At 42.7% G+C, this 6390-nt stretch overlaps 1 pseudogene; it reads left to right on the top strand.

Moving 5' to 3' along the window:
• The first annotated feature begins 3671 nt into the window (after positions 1-3671).
• On the top strand, positions 3672-4808 carry LOC126949820 (nucleophosmin-like; annotated as a pseudogene).
• Positions 4809-6390: the final 1582 nt, after the last annotated feature.

Here is a 6390-nt window from a genome sequence, read left to right as displayed (position 1 = left end):
CCCCTGTTGCGTGCTTTTTCCTTTCCTTTGTCCTATTGTCTGCCTGTCAAACACCTGTTTATCTTGGACAACTCAGTTCAAGAGCCATCTTCTCCTTAAAGACTTCCCCTGTTTGCTTTCCTCCTTCCTGTCCTTTGGGTCTCCACGATGCCACATTTGTATTTCTGTCACGACCACCAACAGTATTTTAAAGTCCTTATTGTTGTCCTGATCTGTTTCTTTGCCTGAATTTTAAGCCCCTTGAGAACAATTCCCCTATATGTTTGTATCTCCAGTCCCTGGCAGAGAGTCTAACACAAGCCATATAATCAATGTGTGTGGGTAAATGCTATAAAGAGAACTCGTTCCAACTTGGGTAGGAATTTCTGCTATGGATGCTATTTACAAGCAACAGAACCCACTCTTGCTAATTTGAGCTGAAAAGGAACATATTAAAAGATAGCTCACAGAATTTCCAAGAAGCCACAGAATGGGGCTTTGGATGTTTTATAGCCAGGAATAAGATGCAAGTCACATCAGTGGGTTGTTCTGGTGGCGATCCTCCTGCCATGCTGAGCCAGGACAGGGATTTGCCTTGCTGACATTGAGCATGGGACACTACCTCCAGACTGTTGCTGCTGCTCCCGCTGAAAGCAGAATGTCTGTGGCCACTCTCTGCCATCCTCACCAGCATGCTATCACATAGTGCCTGGGTGGTGCCTTTTAATTGTATTGCTTTCTCCCAAATTGAAATCTCCCATGGATGCACCTGACTGGTGGAGCCTAGGTCAAAGGCTTCTGCATAGACTGCAAGGGAGACTAGCAAGGGGAAGGCATCTAGTTTAAGAAAGCATGGATTCATAAAGTGGGAGTGCCCAAGTGCAGAAAAGGGGGTTTCAAAGATGCTGAATGGCCAGAATATGTGGTGAGAATGACCATGACAGTGAGAATTGACACCAGCAGCAGCAGTGGTGGTAAAGGGGTGATGGCTGGACCAGGCTGTTATGTGGTGAGAGGAGCAGATTTCAAGGGCAACAGGAGGGGATCTTCAATGGGGTTGGAGCATGAGATACCTAAGACTCTGTAGAAAAATAAGGGAGACGTTTGAGCTTAAAGTTCCAGACTACTGATTTTCTTTCTTTTCTTTTCCTGTTTTTTTTTTTTTTTTTTAAGATGGAGTCTCGCTCTGTTGCCCAGACTGGAGTGCAGTGGCACAATCTTGGTTCACTGCAACCTCTGTCTCCTGGATTGAGGCGATTCTCCTGCCTCAGCCTCCCAAGTAGCTGGGATTGCAGGCACCCACCACCACGCCCAGCTAATTTTTGTATTTTGAGTAGAGATGGGGTTTTACCATGTTGGCAGGCTGGTCTCAAACTCCTGACCTCAGGTGATCTGCCCACCTCAGCCTCCTAAAGCGCTGGGATTACAGCCGTGAGTCACCACACCCGACCGACCACTGATTTTCTTAGCTGAGTTTTTCATTGCCCCTCCCTAATCTTCTCCATCAAGACTGATGTTCTCTGGAAAAACGAGGATCACACTCACGTATCACAATTGCTTTCTTCTAAAAAATGCTGGCTATGAGGGATTCATTGGCAACAAAAGCGAGGAACTCTTCATAATCTAAATCAGTGCTGTTCAATGAATGTTCTAGATATGCACTGCTGATGTGGTAACTGTGAGCTACATGTGGCTATCAAGCACTTGAAATGTGGATAGTGTGATTGAGAAACTGTTAACATTTTGTTTAGGCAATTTAAATGTAAATAGCCACATATAGTCAGGGGCTAACTTATTAGATAGTGCAGGTGTAGATAATTTGATCTGTTTAGGAAGGCAAAAGAGATCACTCTATTTGTAAAATTTAAAAACGTATTTGAAGCTGGTCATGGTGGCTCACATCTGTAATCCCAGCACTTTGGGAGGCTGAGACCAGCGGATCACTAGAGGTCAGGAGTTCGAGACCAGCCTGGGCAACATGGTGAAATCCCGTCTCTACTAAAAAAATACAAAAATTAACTGGGTATGGTGATTTGCACCTGTAATTCCAACTACTGGAGAGGCTGAGGCATGAGAATCACTTGAACCCAGGAGGCAGAGGTTGCAGTTAGCCGAGATTATGCCACTGCACTCCAGCCTGGGTGACAGAGCAAGGCTCCATCTCAAAAAAAAGCAACAACGAAATAAAACATATTTTAAAATATATCATAGACTGGCACATAACCAAGTGCAGTTTGTTGGCAAAAAGCCACTTTTTAATGGATAGAAATATTTTGGGGCATGATGATTTAGCAACAAATATAGAAAAAGTGAGATAGTAAATTTAATTCTCTTTTTGTTTGTTTTTTAGATGGAGTCTTGCTTTTTTGCCCAGGCTTGAGTGCAGTGGTACAATCTTGGCTCACTGCAACCTCTGCCTCCTGGATTCAAGCGATCTTCCCACCTCAGCCTCTCAAGTAGCTGGGACTGCAGGTATGGGCCACCACACCCAGCTAATTTTTGTGTCTTTAGTAGAGATGGGGGTTTCACCATGTTGGCCAGGCTGGTTCCAAACTCCTCCTGACCTCAGGTGACCCGCCCAACTCAGCCTCCCAAAGTGCTAGGATTATAGGTGTGAGCCACTGTGCCCAGCTGTGAACTTAATTCTTAATAGTGATTCTGCACTTTAAAGTTTGTTAAACTAAAGATCTTAAAACTGGGGTCTGCAGTAACAATATTTTCCAACTAGGACATTTTGGAAAGTGCTTATTTGTCAACAAAATAAAAATGGCCAAATGTTTGGGACTGTGGTCTTTGAATCACACATCAGAGTCACTGTGGCAGGTCATTATAACACAGATTGCAGGGTCTCACTTTTAGAGCTTCTGATTCTGTAAGTCTGCGGGGAGCTGAGGATGAACATTCCTCACAAGTTCTCAGGTGATACTCATACCGCTGGTTTGGGGATCACATTCCAAGAACCCCTGACTTAAAGAAATGCTCTTTTAAAATTTAACTTTTTCCTTTAAGGACATCTCAGAATCTTTCATCGTTAAGTATTGCTCTGGTCCTCTGAAACTCCCAGAGGGAGCGGTATATGAGAGATATCCCATATAATTTGATCATAAAACCCTTTCCCTTAGGGTAAACCAAGGACTATAATTGGAGAGACACAATTCTATGAAATTCAACTGAATTCAACATAAATCTTAGTTTCCTTATTCTTCCGCTTCCTCAGTCCAGCCACAAAACTAGGGTTCCATGGGCTCAGTTCTAGGCTGCTTTCTGTTTTCCGTCTACCCTCTCCTCATAGGGAGCTCATCTGGGGCCATGACTTTAAATGCTGATGATGCTCCATTTGACATCTCCTGCAATCTCTCCTCTGAACCCCACATAGTGCATCCACTGCGTACTTAGCATTTTCATCTCAAACTGAATGAGTCCTGAACTGAACTCTTGTTAATAATTCCTCCGACCCACTCTGATTCCTCTCCCGGTTTTCCCTACTCAGGAAATGGCATCACCACCCACCATCTGGGTTGTCATCAAATCCATCAGCAATAGTTGTTATTTCTGCAAAAAAAAAAAAAAAAAAAAAAGTGTATAAGAATGTATGTGTTGGGTGTGATTCTGTTCTGCGGGGCTGTTCCCTGGAGCAGTAGTCATTTATCTCTGTTTGCCTTCTCTCCCACTTAAGTGCATGCCGCCACTCCATGGAGGATTCGATGAACAGGGATATGAGTCCCTTGAGGCCCCAGAACTATCTTTTCAATTGTGAACCAAAGACCAACAAAGATGATCACTTTAAGGTGAATGATGATGAAAATGAGCTCCAGTTATCTTTAAGAACCATCAGTTTAGGGGCTGGTGCAAAATATGAATTGCACATTGTTGAAGCAGAAGCAATGAATTACAAAGGTAGTCCAATTAAAGTAACAGTGGCAACTTTGAAAATGTCTGTACAGGCAACAGTTTCCCTTGGGGGCTTTGAAATACCACTACCTGTGGTCTTACAATTGAATTGTGGTTTAGGGCCAGTGCATATTAGTGGACAGCACTTAGTAGCTGTGGAGGAAGACGCAGAGTCAGAAGATGAGGAGGAGGAGGATGTGAAACTCTTAAGTATATCTGGAAAGTGATCTGCTCCTGCAGGTGGTAGCAGGGTTTCATGGAAAAAAGTAAATCCTGCTGTGAAGACGATGATGATCATGATGAAGATGATGAGGAAACTGAAGAAAAAGCTCCAGTGAAAAAATCTGTATAAGATATACCAGCCAAAAATTCACAAAAATAAAACTAGAATGGAAAAGACTTAAAACCACCAACACTCAGATCAAAAGGTCAAGACCGGGCGTGGTGGCTCACGCCTGTAATCCCAGCACTTTGGGAGGCTGAGGCGAATGGATCATGAGGTCAGAAGATCGAGCCCATTCTGGATAACATGGTGAAACCCCGTCTCTATTAAAAAATACAAAAAATTAGCCAGGTGTGGTGGCGGGCGCCTGTAGTCCCAGCTACTCGGGAGGCTGAGGCAGGAGAGTGGCGTGAACCCGGGAGGTGGAGCTTGCAGTGAGCCGAGATTGCGCCACTGCACTCTGCCTGGGCGACAGAGTGAGACTCCATCTCAAAAAACAAAACAAAACAAAAAAAACAGGAATAAAAAATCTCCTGAAACACCAAAAGCACCTAGTCCTGTAGAAGACATTAAAGCAAAAATGCAAGCAAGTATAGAACAAGGGAGTTCTCTTCCTAAAGTGGAAGCTAAGCTCATCAGTTATGTGAAGAATTGCTTCCAGATAACTAACCAGGAAGCTATCCAAGATCTCTGGCAGTGGAGGAAGTCACTTTAAGAAAAGAGTTTAAACAATTTGTTAAAAAACTTTCATCTCATTTCATTTCTGTAACAGTTGATATCTGGTTGTCCTCTCTGTAATGCAGAGGGAGAGCTTTCCCTACTGTGTTTAGTAAATGTTTTCCAGGTTCCATTGCCAAGAATGTGTTGTCCAAAATGCCTATTTGGTTTTTAAAGATGGAACTCCACCCTTTGGTTTTAAGTATGTATGGAATGTTGCAATATGACATAATGGTAGCAGTGGTCAGACATGGAAATGATGGGGAGACAAAAATATATATGTGAAGTAAACTCAGTATTTTAATAAAGTAAGAGAAGAGTGTATGTGTCTATATTTAAACGTGATTGCAACCATAATACATGTATGCATGTGTGTGCATGTGTGTATGTATACATAGATAAATGTGTCTCCTTTTATCCATCTGTAACGCCACATGCTAGATCAAGACGTAAGTCATCTTTGATATATCACCACATTCTTTAAAAAATGGATGACCCCTATTTCCCCAGGTCATGCCTTCATGGAGGTTACTATGAGGTCATAATGTAAGAAAGAAAAAAAGGTATTTCTCTACCTCTGTTCCTGTCTGTAATTGTGGAAATGGAGATGGCTTTCAGATTTCTCCAGCTGGTTCAGAAAGCCCCATAGATGCCTCACATGAGCTTAGGAGCTAGCACTCTCTGCCAGACTGCTCCCTCTTCCTCCCTCTGTCATTCTCTTCCACATCTCCCCGATTCCAGTAGGAGGCAGGTCCAACTTCATGCCCAGGCTGCTGTATCCCTCTGCTCTGGTGAGCTCCACATTCCCTAGAAGTGAGAAGTGATGATTAACTCCTTCATACTCTGTTATACAGGCCAGAGGAGTATTGTTTTTCATGCTCTGTACCTGACTGAAAATTTAGTGAAAGAAATCTTTTATTTTTCACTTCGTGTATTCCAGGCTTTTTTGCTGTGACTCAGGCAAACAACTGTCCCTAAATCTCCTTTTCCTTCCCGTACTGACCTAGTGTTCTTGGACCAAGTTTGTATAACTTTATTCTCCTTTCTCTTAGGAATACTTTTAAGAAGTGGCTTCTTATTCCTCCTGCAAATAGAACTGGGTAAGTTCTGCCCCACTGGCCTTTCTTGTTTTCTTCCTGCAGTGTACCCAACCTCTGGCTTCCTTTGCATCCTGCCTGCCACGTTGGCATACACTTTTGTGTTTGTGTATGTACATGTGTGTGTTTATATATAAGTTATATGTCTACTTATTTCCACTACTCTGTAGGCTCTTCTTTTTGCCGTGGCCTGCATTGTTTTTGGTGACCATCAAAAGCAGTGTACAAAGGTCAGAGAGGTAGATTTTGTCCTTCCAACTATGTTGCAAATCTAAAGATGATTAGTTCCCTGAATATAGGTTCCTTAAACTCAATCGACCTTATTCACATTAATAAAAAGATTCAAATTGCAACCTGAGCTTCAGAGGAGCGTGTCATCGAAAGGCAGGACTTCCTTTTTCTTTCTTTGTTTTTTTTTAATATTATACCTTAAGTTCTAGTGTACATGTACACAACGTGCAGGTTTGTTACATATGTATACAT

The sequence above is a fragment of the Macaca thibetana genome, chromosome 3, assembly GCF_024542745.1.
Source record: "Macaca thibetana thibetana isolate TM-01 chromosome 3, ASM2454274v1, whole genome shotgun sequence".
Lineage (NCBI taxonomy): Eukaryota > Metazoa > Chordata > Mammalia > Primates > Cercopithecidae > Macaca > Macaca thibetana.
This window is presented reverse-complemented; position numbering and strand designations above follow the sequence as displayed.